Here is a 14899-nt window from a genome sequence, read left to right as displayed (position 1 = left end):
GGCCAAGTGCCAGCACAAGGAGGCCCAGCGCCAACGTGAGGATGATGCCTGAGAGGCCAGGTTCAAGTGCAAACACGGTCTCGCCGGACTCAGCATGCAGTCAAACACTGGAGTCGCAGGCGCTTAGCCAGCCCCAGCTGCTCCCCTCAGCCCGAACACCCCAATCTTCTCTCACAACCAACACGGAAATACCCCAGAAGCGTTCCTAAATCATTTTGAAAACAAGCACGCCAGTGGAAGCTGGCAGCCAGCGAACAGGGACTGCAACAGGGGAGCAGTTTGCGGCAGTTCCCAGGCCAGTCGTGGGCAGGAGCACGTGGGGGCTTATGACAGAGACTTCAGGTAAGTGAAGGAGGAGGGGTGCTATTATGGGGTGACATGGAGCACAGCCAAGGCCCCTGCCCTGCTGCTGCCTCCAGCCAGCAGCTCCTGGGAGGCATCCACCCAGATAGGCCCCTTGGGTGGGTCAACAGTCCCCAGACCCCTGTCTGCAGGAGGTGCCTGGAGGGACCTCTCAGGCCTGGGGGTAGCGTGGGGGCCGGGGGTCCCTTACATGTCCCACCCGTGCCCGGATTGAGGCCCTAGAGGGGCAGGAGAGGGGGCTCCAGGCAGAGGTGAGCAGGCGGCAGGGGATCGGGGCAATGGAAGAAGAGATTGATGTCCTCTTTCATTCTCTGCAGGACAAGGGAGGAGCACCAGGAGGTATGTGGGGGTGGGAAAGGGGCTGTGGGTTGGGAGTGAGGGGCACCGGCAGGGCTGGGGGGGGCAGGGGGAAGAGGTATATACCCTTCCCCCACCCGGGTGTCTGCTTCTTTGCAATTGCAAACCCTAACCCCATCCCCCGCTTCAAACAAACCTCCCTCCCATTTCCCCCTATCCCTCCCATGCCTGCACCCCAACCCCCCGCAGGTTCCCAGGGTCCCCCAGCCTGACAGCAGGATTTATGGCAGTTCTTCCTCGGATTCTGACTCTGAATCATCTCTGTAGGTGCTGCCTCTTTTTTGTGGGCCATGGTACAAACTGAAACGTGCCTTTTTTTTGAGTGAAAGGGCTGCAGGGCATTTGCTGCTCATTCCATAAAATACATTGGCTCTTTCTGGGAAGACGAGCTCTGCAGAAAGAGAAAAGCAAAGAAGCGTCGAGTGATTTACTCTGGATAGTAACACTACAAGCAAAAATGGGGGAGCGTTCAGAGGTGCATTCTGGCTGGGCACGTGCCACTTGGAAGTCTAAATGAGGTTCTTTAATTGGGTTTTTACTAGTTATAACACCTCCTTTCCCACCAGCACCAAAAGTATGAGAAGATGTTGGACCATCCAAAGTCATGCGTCTGGAAGTCTGAGAACACCAAACTTACCTGTGCACTAAATGAAACCGTTTTCTGGCTCGGAGATCACTGACTACAGACAGTAGCACGATGTATACACACAGGGCTGTACGTGTAGGTTGAAAGACAACCGTTTGATTTGCTTCCTTAAAGCATCATTTCCATGTGTGGTTGTCTACAGCTTGCACGTGTTGGGTTCTTTATTCAACAACTAGGGCAAGACAAATTCTTTTCCATTCAGCTGAGACAACCCCTTTACCTCCTCATGCACCAAGAACAGGGCTTGCACAGTGCCTTTTGGCAGCAGAGGAGATTGCTGCTCCCGGAGCTCACAGGTCCCTGTCTGCTAGCAATGGGAGACAGCTGTTTTCTGGAGAGGTGCGTGTGTGGGGAGGGGCACACTGGGGCGCTGGGTTGCTGGGTGCCAGAGGTGAGCAGAAAGAAGCCTGCTCAGCCTGGCTTTCTCCCCTCGCTTTGCATCCTCCCTCTCTTCACTGGCTCTGAAAGAGGGCCGGTAAACCCAGGGCAGGGCCTGATACTGCTGCTGATTTGATGGTGATGATAGTTTGACCTCGCAATGGTCAGGGATTGATGGTAGACTCTCCTCGTGCCACTCAAGATACCCAGCAGGCTTAGGGCTTGCCAAACACTGCAAGTGCAATGCCTGCAATCCAGTAGCCCTCTGTGAAGGTGAAGCTGTTCTGTGGGTAATGCTCTGGATTGATACAGTGCTTTCCCTAGTAGGGTCTTTGACCATAAGTATGGCTTTTGGCATGACAAGAGTTCAAATAAATAGTAAAGATTAGCAGGGGCATGCACAACCTCAAACAACTGGTGGCCAGGGTCCCATGGAACGTAAGTTTAAAGGAAAAAGGAATTGGGGAAATTGGTTGTACCTTCGAGGGAATATTAAGGAAAATGGTCTTACAGTAATGAAAGAATAATATAGTAGTTACAGGAGTAGAGCACAAGCTAAATCTGAGTCATCCCTGTAATCTTGTTACAAAACCCAAACAAGAACAAGAGCACGAGGGGCTGTGTTAATATGCATGTTGTATGCAAAGGAGGGGAGCCATTTTTCAATGATGTTCAGCATCGGGGAGGCCTTAGCTGGAGAACTGGGGCCAGTTCGAGGCATCATGCTTCCTGAGAAACCGACAACCTAGAAGGAGTCCGGAGAAGAGCAACAACAACGAGGAAAGGTCTAATATTTTCCTAGACAGGAAAAGTTGGAAGACCTGGATTATGTCATCCTGAGAAAATGGAGCGGGTGTTAGAAATCTTCCAAAAGGGTTGTTACTTGTAAAGAGGATCTCTAGTTTTCCGTGATTGTAGCGGGTACAGTAACGGGCTTACTTTCCAACAGGGGACATTGAAGCTGGAAACGCGGAAATACTTCCGAACTCGCAGGTGGTGAAGTCCCGACACAGATGACTGAGAGAGCTTGTGCAACCTTTGTCCCCAGTAAGGACAGGTAGTGTTTAAGTGCCAATCAGACAACCATTTGTCTGTGATGTGTTAGTAGAGATGATCCTGCCTTGAGCAGGAAATTTGGACTAATAACCTCCTGAGGTTCCTTCCAGCCCTGGTTTTCTATCAGTCAATGTTTGTCTGGAAAATCCAGGCCTAAATGAAACCCTGACAGGTCTCTTCTTGGGTAGCTTTGACTACCCACAAGGACTATTTCTCATGACAAGCACTGCCCCATCTTCAGCGCCAAGGATGCTGCCAGCACTTTCTAGACTGAGCCCCTAAGAAGTTACTTCATGGAGAAAATGAGCTGGAAAGCAACCAGGGAGCTCTGCGTGCCAAACAGTGTACTAGCAAGAGGGAAAGCCTGCCCCGATGAGCATGTTCAGGCACATGAGGTGAAGTGGGATATAGCCCTGTGACCCAGGTCACCTGCACGGGCAAGAAAGAAGCCATGCCCATGGCAAACATCTAGGAAACTTCAGTCTTGTCCAGGAAGTTGTTGAAGTCAAGGACGGAATAACTCACAAGGGCACTGGACATATCAGGACCAAAACTGGCTTCTGCCAATACTAAACTAAGTGGAGGAGAGGGAGGCTGTACTGTGCTGCACCACAAGGAGTGCTGCGATGCTGAGATGACACAAGTCATCCCAAAGTCCTGGTGCAGAGGGCGTCGAGTTTCGAAGCAGGATGGCTTTCAGGGAGTGGATACGGCCTGTGTCGTCCCTGTGGCTTTCTGGGCACCAGTCAGTGTACGGGTGATGCTCCCAGCTCTCTCTTCTTCTTCATTTGGCCCTGACTTCAGACAGCTGGACACATGTCAGCGCTGGATCTCCCATTGCAAGTCTTCCCCACCTGCACCCATGCCATCCCAAAGGGGAGTAGAGGTGTGCTGACTCCTCCAGGTAATCAAGAGGGAGGTCTCCTCCACCTGGCTTGGAGGTGAAAACAGCCCACTCTTTCTGAAATGGAGTCATATGCATGTTCTTCTGCAAGCACAAGCAGGCTATTTTCACTGGTAAAAAGTTTTCCTTTCTTACCTTTGTCCTTTGACAGCACCTGCACAAGTTCGTAGTTGGCCAAGTCCTCCATTCCTCGGTTGCTCGCCTCCAAGATTTTTTTAATTACGTCTGCCGTCCTGTCCTGGCAAGTCAGCTGGAAAAGGGATTTTGCAGTGAATGATTTTGCTTCTTTGTCTATGGAAGTCTGTTTTCAGTTGACCTTTGGATCTGGCCCTAAGTTTCAGAGTAGTGAGAAAAGGTCATGTTTTTGGAATGACTTTGTAGCTGCCGCTGAGCAGAAAACTGCGGTACACCTGACAGTGCAGTATGTTTGCATTCAAAAAGACAGGGCATGCACTAGCTGGGGCACCAGCAACTCAGAGTCATTCCCTCGACCAAACATTTGGAGACGTGACGTGCCCGTCTTCCTAGCCACCCCTTCCACGTAAATCCTTGTCCTATATGTTGCTCACAGGCATCGACTGAGTTACAGTCTGAGGTGGCAAATACTTTCTTTGACACCTGTGAAGTTTTTTGGCCTTGTTTCTTGCTTCCACGCTCCTGTGGAAGTGCAGTGGGTTGTGAAAAAGCACAGGGCTCGATGCAATCCCTTTTGAAATCAGCAGAAAGATTCTTCCCACCTTCAACAGGATTTGGGTCAGACCCATAGTTCACTTGCAGGGATTCAGGTCTTTAAAACTGCAGCCAAAAAATACTGCGAACTACAACTGTTCCTGTATGTCATTTATGTAGCAGGTTACAGTTACCCTTGGTGTTTGGGGCACTGGGAATAGTGGTTGTGTGGGAGGTTGGTTTGTGCAGGATTAAGACTAGCTTAGACATAACTTGAGTGGGAAGGTTGAGGCAGAACTGGTCCTGCCTTCAGCAGGGGGTTAGACTAGATGACCCCCTGAGGTCCCTTCCAGCTCTCCTTTTCTAGAAGAGAAACTGAAGGAGAATACATGAGGATATCTAGAAGTTCATGCCCTTGAGGATCCTTGTATAACTACATAGTATCTATTGCTATACAGCATCTTTCAGTGACTTGCCTTCAAGCTGGTCTGCAGTGTATCTGTCTGCCTACCTGTGCACACACACCCATTCATACCAGTGATGTGCGCTTTAACATCTACATTGTCATCCAGAGTGAAAATACATCCAGTAATAAATCTACACAACTCTTCCACATCACTTACCATGATTTTGCTTTCAGCGCCTTCGCTGTCATTTATAATGCACCGCACAATGCGGGTGTCTTTGTCTTGCTGGTAGTAAAATGCAGATGCAGTTGATGTCACGGTGCACAAGGTGTGTCCATGGAGGTACAGATGAACACGGTGATGAGCAGTGAGCGAGGTAAAGAATAAAAAATAAATGAAGAGAAAAAGTCAGAAACATGATGCAAGCAGTAGGAACAAAACAGCACAAACACAAGCAGGCATTTCGGGGTCTATACCTGGTTCTGCGATGTTGTTAGTGGTGGTGTCCTACCTACAGGAGGAACTTGGTCTTTGCAATGAAGTATTCATATCAAGACATCCACTTACACTTAACACCCCTGAAACTTGGAGGATACCGAATTTTCCTGTTTGCAATGGATATTTAGTTGGTGTCATAAAAGATACCACTTGTACCCAAAGAGCCTCGTCTGCTGAACAAAAGAGTGGCTTTCCAGGCTCCACAATGTGCTTTGCTCAGGAAGGAGCTCCTGCAGAGCGGTTGTGCCTACTGACAGTCCTCTATTATTACATATTGGGCAAGGCTCTTCACCCAAGGAAATGGGCTGTCTCGTGATCTGAAAAGTCAAGCCAGTATTCCAAACCACTGGACGCTCTGCTTCCATCTCCTCCACTCCTTTGTGTTTGCAGACTCCTCTGTCTTTTGCTATTTTTCCTGTTGGTTGCCCTTTAAATTTCCTCTAGTTTCCACTCTGAGCCTTGCCCATACAGAGCGCGGCTCACTTCATTGGAAGGTGTGAGCTGGTACCGCAGAGTCACAGACAGAGTCCTAGAGAAGCAGGGCTGGAAGGGACCTCCAGAGACCATCTAATCCACCCCCCGCCTGAAGCATGAGCAGCTCTATCTAAACCATCCCATGCAACTCTCCTCTCAGCTCTACATAAGAAAACGGTCAGCCCTGACACAACATAGACCTCCCACCCCCACCTGCCAGTCTCTGGCATCTAGAAACCTCCAGAGGTCCTAGACAGAGGGCCATGCACATACAGGGTGTGGGGGCCGTGGGATGCAGGCACTGCTGCCTCTTGCCCAGGCAGAGTGCGGGGAGCACCGGATATGGGTGCTGCTGCTGCTTGCCCAGCCGGGGTGGTGCGGGACAGGATGTGGGCATGGTAGTAATAGATGTGGGGTTATGACCTGCTGCTGCTTACCCCCGTCTGCCCGGAGCAAGCCATTTCACCCTTCGCCCCCATCTCAGACTCCCACGTCCTCACGCCCTGGCTGGGCAGCTTGTCCAAGCCCCAGCCCCAATCCCTCCCGCACAGTGGGGGCATTGATCTGCCCCCCCACCCTCCCGTGCCCTTTCCCTACCCACTCATCCCACCACAACAGACTCACCAGCTGGAGGCAGATGTGCCCAGCGTCCTTGAGGACTGCTGCCTCTTTAGTTTATGGCCGCATCTCCAAATTGGGCCGAATTTTTTCTGAATCGATTTGGAGGCTTCCTATTTGATTTGGTCTCTGGCAGCGAAGATCACGCTGCCTACTCAGAGGAGATTACAGGGACCCAGGAGAAGTACCCCGAAGACAAGAAGGAGTGCTGGAGCAGGCGCTCCAAGCACAACCACTTCTCGCCTGACGAACCAGGAGTGAGAGCTTGGGATGCGGGAGGATGAAAGATGCCCAGATTCATCAGTTCCCGTCAGTTCGGGGTGGCTGGTGCGGGACGGAGAGCAGTGACAAGCCGCCCCCAGCAACAACCGGAAGGAAGAAGGAGGAGGAGAGAGAGAGGCGCAGAGAGAGCTCAAAGGAAGCGGGTTGAGAAAAGAAAACAGGGACGATGCCCCGGAGGGGAAAAGGATGAGAGCAGGAAGCTCTCTCCTTCTGAGGCGCTGAGGAGTCTCCATACTTACCGGGACCTGGAAACAAGAAAAAATTCTTGAGAAGATGCGACGGAAAGCTGGTTGCCTCCGCCGCGCACGGACCTGCAGGGGCACAAAACCAACCGTGAGTGGCTGTGGTGCAGGACAAGGGCACCTGGAAGAAACCAGGGAGCCATCCTTCTGCAGCCCACCAAAATTAATGATAAGAATAATATAATAAGTCAGGAGTAAAATGGAGATAGAAAGCCAGTAGCCTCACGTTAACAGGGCCATGCCCACAAAGTGGAGCTAAGCATGGTAAAAAAATCCAAAATAGGCCAAATGTCAACAACCATTGAAAACAGCAAGCCTCCCTCTTTTTTCTTTCTTCTTACACAAAGTCGTGGCAGCCGACGCTGCCTGGATGTGCTGAGTGAGGACCTTCATTCAAAGATTGGCTGTGGCGTAGCAGCCAGCACGCTCCAAAATCTTGACTGTTACCTCACCATAAGATCCAGTTTGAGTAACAACCCCGCTTATCTGGACCTTTTAATTGGTCTCCTGTTTCGATTTGGTATCGGAGATTCTGCCGCTGAATCGGGAAGGATCTCCTCCAAATTGAATCAGCTACCGAAGCTTCGCACAGCCCTAGGAATAGTGCTTGCGTGTGTGGAGGTGTCCTAAGGGTGCAGAGAGAAGTGGAGCTCCCAGCTGTAACTCAGAGCAATGTTTGCAAAGCGGTCTGAGTGACAGCGTTACCCGAGACCAAACAGAAGGTCACTGTTGGTCCGGGGGGTGGGGATCTAGCTGCGCGATGGGAGCCTGCAAGCAGGTTCCTACAGCAAGGGCCAGGCTCTGTGCAGTGTTGGCTGTTTCAGCATGGCAGGGGGGAAAGGAAGCGCAGGGAGCTCATTCTTGGGGCTCCTCAGCTGGTGCTGAGGGGTGGAGTGGGGGAACTGGAGCCCCCACCTTGGGAGGCCTGCAATACACTGGGCCCAGCCTGCAGAGGGGGGCTGAAAAACCCCAAGACTCAGCTCCTTCTGCTCCCTTGTCCCCCTCCCACTCTGAAAACACCCACAGGCTGGGAGCCCCAGCACACGCACGTTACAGAAGATGCCTCATTTTGAAACATCTTTATCTGACACCACATGCAATGAGGGGTCAGATTTTCACCCAGTGGGCCACTTGTGCTGTTTGCAGCCATGCACTTGTGTTTGGTCACAGCTCTGAACAGCTTTCTCGGGGACAGGAGTAAATACTGGATGTGGAAAGTCTATTTTCACATAGAATACAAATATCGGCAGTTCCGCATACCCTTTTCATATTGAATACTTGGAACAAAAGCTTCCAGACCATACCTTTTTCTGAGGCTGGACTCTGGGCTGGTCCTCAGGCAGGTCCCCGGGCTGGTCCTCAGGCAGGTCCCTGGGCTGGCCCTCCGGCAGGTCCCTGGGCTGGTCCCTGGGTTGGTACTTGGGCTGGTCCTTGGGCAGGTGCCTGGGCTGGCCCTCTGGCAGGTCCCTGGGATAGCCCTCTGGCAAGTCCCCAGGCTGGTCCCTGGGTTGGGACTTGGGCTGGTCCTTGGGCTGCTCCCCAGGCTGGTCCTTGGCCTGCTCCCCGGGCTGGTGCTCGAGCTGGTCCCTGGGCTGACCTAGATACACCAATTATTTGGAGCTAAATGAGGCGAGTGAAAATGGCTGCACCAGCCTTAGTTAAGTGTGGATATTTGATGAAAAGAAGCCACAGAAATGACATTTTATAACAATTGTTTACAAAAATCTTCTCCCCGACAACTGGAAACTCTCCTCTCGCTCTCTTTATCTTAACTTTATGGAGTCAAATCACATCTGTCAGAGCCCTTTGGGATATCTCTTGTCCCAGCCTTGCAGTCTAATCCACATGGGTGGAGGCTGCATAGAGTCGTCGAGGGGGTCTGTAGAGTTCAGGCTGCATATAGAAAGCTCCGTCTACATGTTTCTCACTAAATAAATCCCTTACAACAATGACTCAGCACCAAGTCTTTACATGTGCTCACGGAGAAGCATGATGAACTTTTGAAAGAATAAGTTGTGCAGCTTTGTATAAACACGAGCAAACCTGATGAACGCATAAAATAAGTGATCGCTATCAAACTGTTCCTATCACACTCGCAAATGAGACACTGACCTGCCCTCTCCGCACTCCCTGGCACACAGACAATTTAATGTAATTACTCTCCGTTATTTCAAGATTTGGATCATTTCATTCTCATTCAAGTGAGGTGTCTGTCGCTCAAAGTTTAAGGACCTTTTTCAAATATGACTACAAGAAATAAATGCAGGAAGAACCCCGCTGGAAACTTGTGCTCACTTTGAGCAACAGTTGGATCTCAACGTAGACCTGAACATTTTCTTGGCCCACTGAAACCAAACCCAGGACACAACCTCATTAGACACCTATTAGCAAGCTTGGCGATCTGAATGTTGGTAACATTAATCCTCCAAAATGCAATTCTTTAGTGAGGGTTGGGAGATTAGGTAGTGATAGCTTGAGCAAAAATATAACTTACTCTCATTTTCAACTTGTTCTCGCTGAAACGTAACCAGCAGTTGTTCTGCCTCTTTTAATGGCTGGGAGGCAGGCATGTTCCTTTCCAGGTATGCCACGACTTTGTTCAAGGTATTAAAACTTGGTGGCTCCCTAAAATCCTCCGCAACGTTGTGCAGCCACAAGGAAAACAGCAGAGCTAGTGGGCTAAAAACAAATACATTGACAAAATCCCATCATAGTCAGGCTTTATCACAGTGATATTTGTCATTCAAACCTGTATCAAGTAGATGAATATATCCCTTCTGCTGTGAGCCAGCAAGGAATTGTGATCTGGGCGCCGTTTTACCTAATCATGGTCTGATCTCACTGACACCCGTTTTACCACTCCTAATTACTGATCCAAACTAGGGAATGAATACTGAATTGTATCCTCAAGATGCAAAATATAGGACAATTATAACTTTGTTTAGCTATAGCAGCATCCTCCAATTTGGTCCAGTATTATGGCAAACAAGTAGAGGAGACACAGGCAAAACACAAACATCCTGCCCCAAACCCAACCTTTACACAACACAAATCGCCTGGCTATTCTCGCTTCCTACTTTTCTTGCTTTCTTTTTTCTTGCTACATTTGGGCCACGTTTTGCAGTGTTGCATGCTTTGTTTGCTCTCCCAGAAATGATTGATCCACAAATAAAAGACTACATCTGTTCAGTTTTGGGGCAGCATCCCAGTCACTGGCAATTCGTGTAGGCATCATACAGTTAATTCTTTCTTTATACAAATAAGCCTGGCTGTCTCTCTCTCTCTCTCTCTCTCTCTCTATCTAGATAGATAGATTTCTAGATAGATAGATAGAGCCAGATAGAGAGATACAGCCTATGTAGATAGATAGATAGATAGATAGATAGATAGATAGATAGATAGATAGATAGATAGATAGATAGATAGATAGAGCTGATTAAGTTTACCACATCCTCTGAATCCTGACTGAGGTTTTGCTGTACAGCAGAAAGCCACACTTACTTCCCAAGTTCTTGTCTGGCCTGGCTGGCATCTCCCGCTGCTCGTGGGATCTCCAGGTGCCCATGCCTAAATATCAAAATGGATACTTTCACCATTTATTTAAAAAACGGTCTCTGTCAGAAGAGTAAGACGGTCTACGTCAGAACCTTGCCCAGACAATGAAACATGAAGATTTCTCTAGTCAAACTATGTTAGAGAAAAAAGATGAAGAACATCATTGTCTTTCATCCCCTTCGTCCGGCTCAACCAGGGTTTTCCCTGAAAACCAAAGCTGTCGGTCTGCTGTCTCTCCACGAGAGCAGAGCTGGGGGAGCATTGTGGCGCAGGGGGAGGAAGGGACACCGATGCTTTGTGCCTTTAGCCCTGTGAAATCCCTCTCCTGATCCAGCAGAGCCCGATTCATGGAGCAAAGAGTTCTGCGGAGGGACAGTGACCGCCTGCATTGGTGACCCTGGTTTTTCCAGTGGTGAGTCCAGCTGTTCGGAGGACTGCTTGCCTCCAGCTGTCCTACCTTTCCGCTAAAGAACCAAACCGTCCATTTTACTTCTCGGTCTCCTTCTTTGATAAAGTGCTCGGATGGGGGAGGCATTTTCAACCCAGTTTCAACTGAAACACTGAATTTGTCAGGCTTGTTAGAAAAACATCCATATCATTTGGCTTCTTAATCACGCCTTCTTCAAAACTATCTGACATCATTGCTCGCAATGCCCCACCTCTCAAGGCTATTACAGCTTCCTCCACAGCTCTTGGCTCTTACCTGCTGAGGAGATGGTCCAGGACTTGGCCTGGTGGCAGGAAGGCCCGGTAAGATTTTAAAAACGCTCCAGCATGGGTCAAATCCCTGAGCACGAGAAAAACGTCTTTCTCCAGGCTTGCTCTGCAGTCCCCCGCAGCCTGTGAAACAAAAGACCAAAAGCTTGACATGAATCAGAAAACAAGGAGAGTCCCCACTCTGAAACTCTAATTCAGTTTGGCCGTTTGATAACACAGATGATCGGAGAGCACAAATTACTGAAGTGTCGTTATTTTGATGGCCGGTCTAGAGATGGCACCAATGGTGAACAACCGGCTCTCCTATTGGACAGTATTACCTTGACATCCTCCCTCCCCATCTCTGTAGCTAACTGCACCCCAGAGACAAGCACATCTCTCCTCTCCCAACCAGACCAGCGCTGGGATGCGCTAGCGGGGAGACACACATCCAGGACAGAGGAACCAGCACGAGTCCACAGTGGCCTCCTTTGAACCGGTGCCAAACCCCACGTGCACCCAGTGCTGGAGCGGGGAGCTCTCTTATCAGAAGTGCATGTCGGTAGAGGAGACAGAAACTAAGGCTTGACCAAGGGGAATCAAACTCGTCTTGTGAAGGAAGGGTGTTAATCCCACGAGTCCAGGCATATCCCAGAGGTAGCAATGTATTTTGTCTCCCATTGTCCCACTTCCAGTTTTACATCTAGATACAATATTTCTTGTCACTTTTAGACGTGCCCTTGCACTGGCTGGAGCCTGATCCAAGCCCAGGCAAGTTAATGGGAACAAGCCATCATTATTACTCGAGAGGCAAATATATGTTATTAGTGGGAAATGGTCCCTGGGAGTGATTCAGTGACTTGTGTGCGACGAGAGCCGGGGTGGAAAGTTTGAGATCAATAAAAGATGCTCCCTGCTTTGGTGATGGACAAGAGGGGGCAGCTGGGAGTGCCCGTGACTGCCCTGTGAGGGCCATCCGGGGAGCGGGGGAGCCAGCTCAAGCGCCACTGGCACTTCTGGGAGCACCGCAGCCACTTCTGAGAGTGCTGCGCCCACTTTCCAGTCAGCACAATCGGCCATGGGGGGTCTGCCCCCAGGCAGCGAGATCGGCCACTGACTGGTCACTGTCGGGGCACGTGCTCCCCCTGACTAAGGTGGCACCAGGTGCATCTCCAAACTTCCTTTTCCTTTAAGGAAATTCCTTAAAGATTTTGAGCGTTGATCCGAATGATGTTTAAGTACACTTGTGTCTATGTACCCAACTCCGTACGTGCCCATTGCCCTTTACAGAACTCGCACAAACAGGCAAGGCGACTCAAAAAGTTGGGACGTGTGGATCCACCTTTCAGGTACGAAGACATGCAGGGTCCGAATGGGAACAGGACAGGGAATCCAGTCTGGAGCGCTTTGGCACTTTGTTTTCAAGTGATAAAATGACAGAAATTGCTTCGCTTTTTGTGGAGACTCACAACACATTCATCCTTGACAAATGTTGGGATAAATGGACTTCACTTCAAACTGAATAAGGCAACTAAAAATGTTATCAGGTGATTCACAAACACGCATTATAAAAATAGGACGTTTTATTCTCAGAAAACAGGTATCAGAGTTACAGCTGTAAATATGTATCGGTCAATTAAAAAGAAAACTCTTTAAAAGATCATTCTTATTTTTAAAAAAACCAACCATCCATAAAGAAGGAGATTCGAAGCCAAATTTCCATTTTAAAATACTCTCTGGGGGGGTCTGTAACCCCTACGGGCTTTTGCCTACTCTCACAAGTTACTCCCACCTTTTTCTCTCAAGGCAATATTATTCTCATTGCTGGGAACACACATTTGGAGCTCTTAGAACTTGCTCCTCCATCCTTTCCTGGCTGCCCACAAGGCCAACGTGTTAGAAACGTCCAAGAAAAGCTTAACTCCTGCCAGTAAACTGCCTACCTTCCTCCTGAATATAGAAAACCTTAGAGCTGCTGTAGAGAGGAGGAGAAGACGGCGGAGATACTTCCTAAGTGCCAACAGGAGCTGGCAAAAGAAAACAGAGTTCCCCGGGAGCCACGGTTGCAGAGCAGCAGCTCCGTAACACTAGAGCAGCCTCACAAAGGAAAGGACCCAGATGAAAATAAGGGGTGGAGGTCACGAGTCCAGGAACCTGGGAGGACAGGCGATACGGCCGCAGCAGCAACGAGCCAGCAGCCAGCTGGCTGGGAAGCTCGCAGGAGCTATATTGAGCCGGGAGAGAACAGCTGAAGAGGCGTCTCAGGGAACACCAGGCACCAACCGGGACTGCGGCAAGGAGCTGAAGGGCTTGCCGGGGAAGGCGGCTCAACCCCAACTGCAACAAGTAGGCTTTTTTTTGAGTTTCTATTGTTTAAAGGACTTGTTGTGCCGGCGGCTACACAGAATTGCAGACTCTCAAGTCAGAACAACACGTGCACTTTCATAGATTCATAGATTCATAGATGTTAGGGTCGGAAGGGACCTCAATAGACCATCGAGTCCGACCCCCTGCATAGGCAGGAAAGAGTGCTGGGTCTAGATGACCCCAGCTAGATACTCATCTAACCTCCTCTTGAAGACCCCCAGGGTAGGGGAGAGCACCACCTCCCTTGGGAGCCCGTTCCAGACCCTGGCCACTCGAACTGTGAAGAAGTTCTTCCTAATGTCCAGTCTAAATCTGCTCTCTGCTAGCTTGTGGCCATTGTTTCTTGTAACCCCTGGGGGCGCCTTGGTGAGTAAATCCTCACCAATTCCCTTCTGTGCCCCCGTGATGAACTTAAAGGCAGCCACAAGGTCGCCTCTCAACCTTCTCTTGCGGAGGCTGAAAAGGTCCAGTTTCTCTAGTCTCTCCTCGTAGGGCTTGGCCTGCAAGCCCTTAACCATACGAGTTTCCCTTCTCTGGACCCTCTCCAGGTTATCCGCATCCTTCTTGAAGTGCGGCGCCCAAAACTGCACGCAGTACTCCAACTGCGGTCTGACCAGCGCCCGATAGAGGGGAAGTATCACCTCCCTGGACCTATTCGTCATGCATCTGCTGATGCACGATAAAGTGCCGTTAGCTTTTCTGACGGCTTCATCACACTGCCGGCTCATGTTCATCTTGGAGTCCACTAGGACTCCGAGATCCCTTTCTACTTCCGTGCCACCCAGCAGGTCATTCCCTAGGCTGTAGGTGTGCTGGACATTTTTCCTCCCTAGGTGCAGCACTTTGCATTTCTCCTTGTTGAACTGCATCCTGTTGTTTTCTGCCCACTTGTCCAACCTGTCCAGGTCTGCCTGCAGCTGTTCCCTGCCCTCTGGCATGTCCACTTCTCCCCATAGCTTTGTGTCATCTGCAAACTTGGACAGAGTACATTTGACTTCCTCGTCCAAGTCACTGATGAAGACATTAAACAGTATCGGTCCAAGGACCGAGCCCTGCGGGACCCAACTGCCCACACCCTTCCAGGTCGAGACCGACCCATCCACCACGACTCTTTGGGTGCGACCCTCTAGCCAATTCGCCACCCACCGGACTGTGTAGTCATCCACATCACAGCCTCTTAGCTTGTTCACCAGTATGGGGTGGGATACCGTATCGAAGGCCTTCCTGAAGTCTAAGTATACGACATCCACCCCTCCTCCCGTGTCCAGGCATTTCGTAACCTGGTCATAGAAAGAGACTAGATTAGTCAGGCACGATCTGCCCGCCACAAACCCGTGCTGGTTTCCCCTCAGCATAATTTGTCCTGCCGGGCTCTCACAAATGTGAG

This window comes from Alligator mississippiensis, chromosome 1 (genome assembly GCF_030867095.1).
Source record: "Alligator mississippiensis isolate rAllMis1 chromosome 1, rAllMis1, whole genome shotgun sequence".
Classification (NCBI taxonomy): domain Eukaryota; kingdom Metazoa; phylum Chordata; order Crocodylia; family Alligatoridae; genus Alligator; species Alligator mississippiensis.
This window is presented reverse-complemented; position numbering follows the sequence as displayed.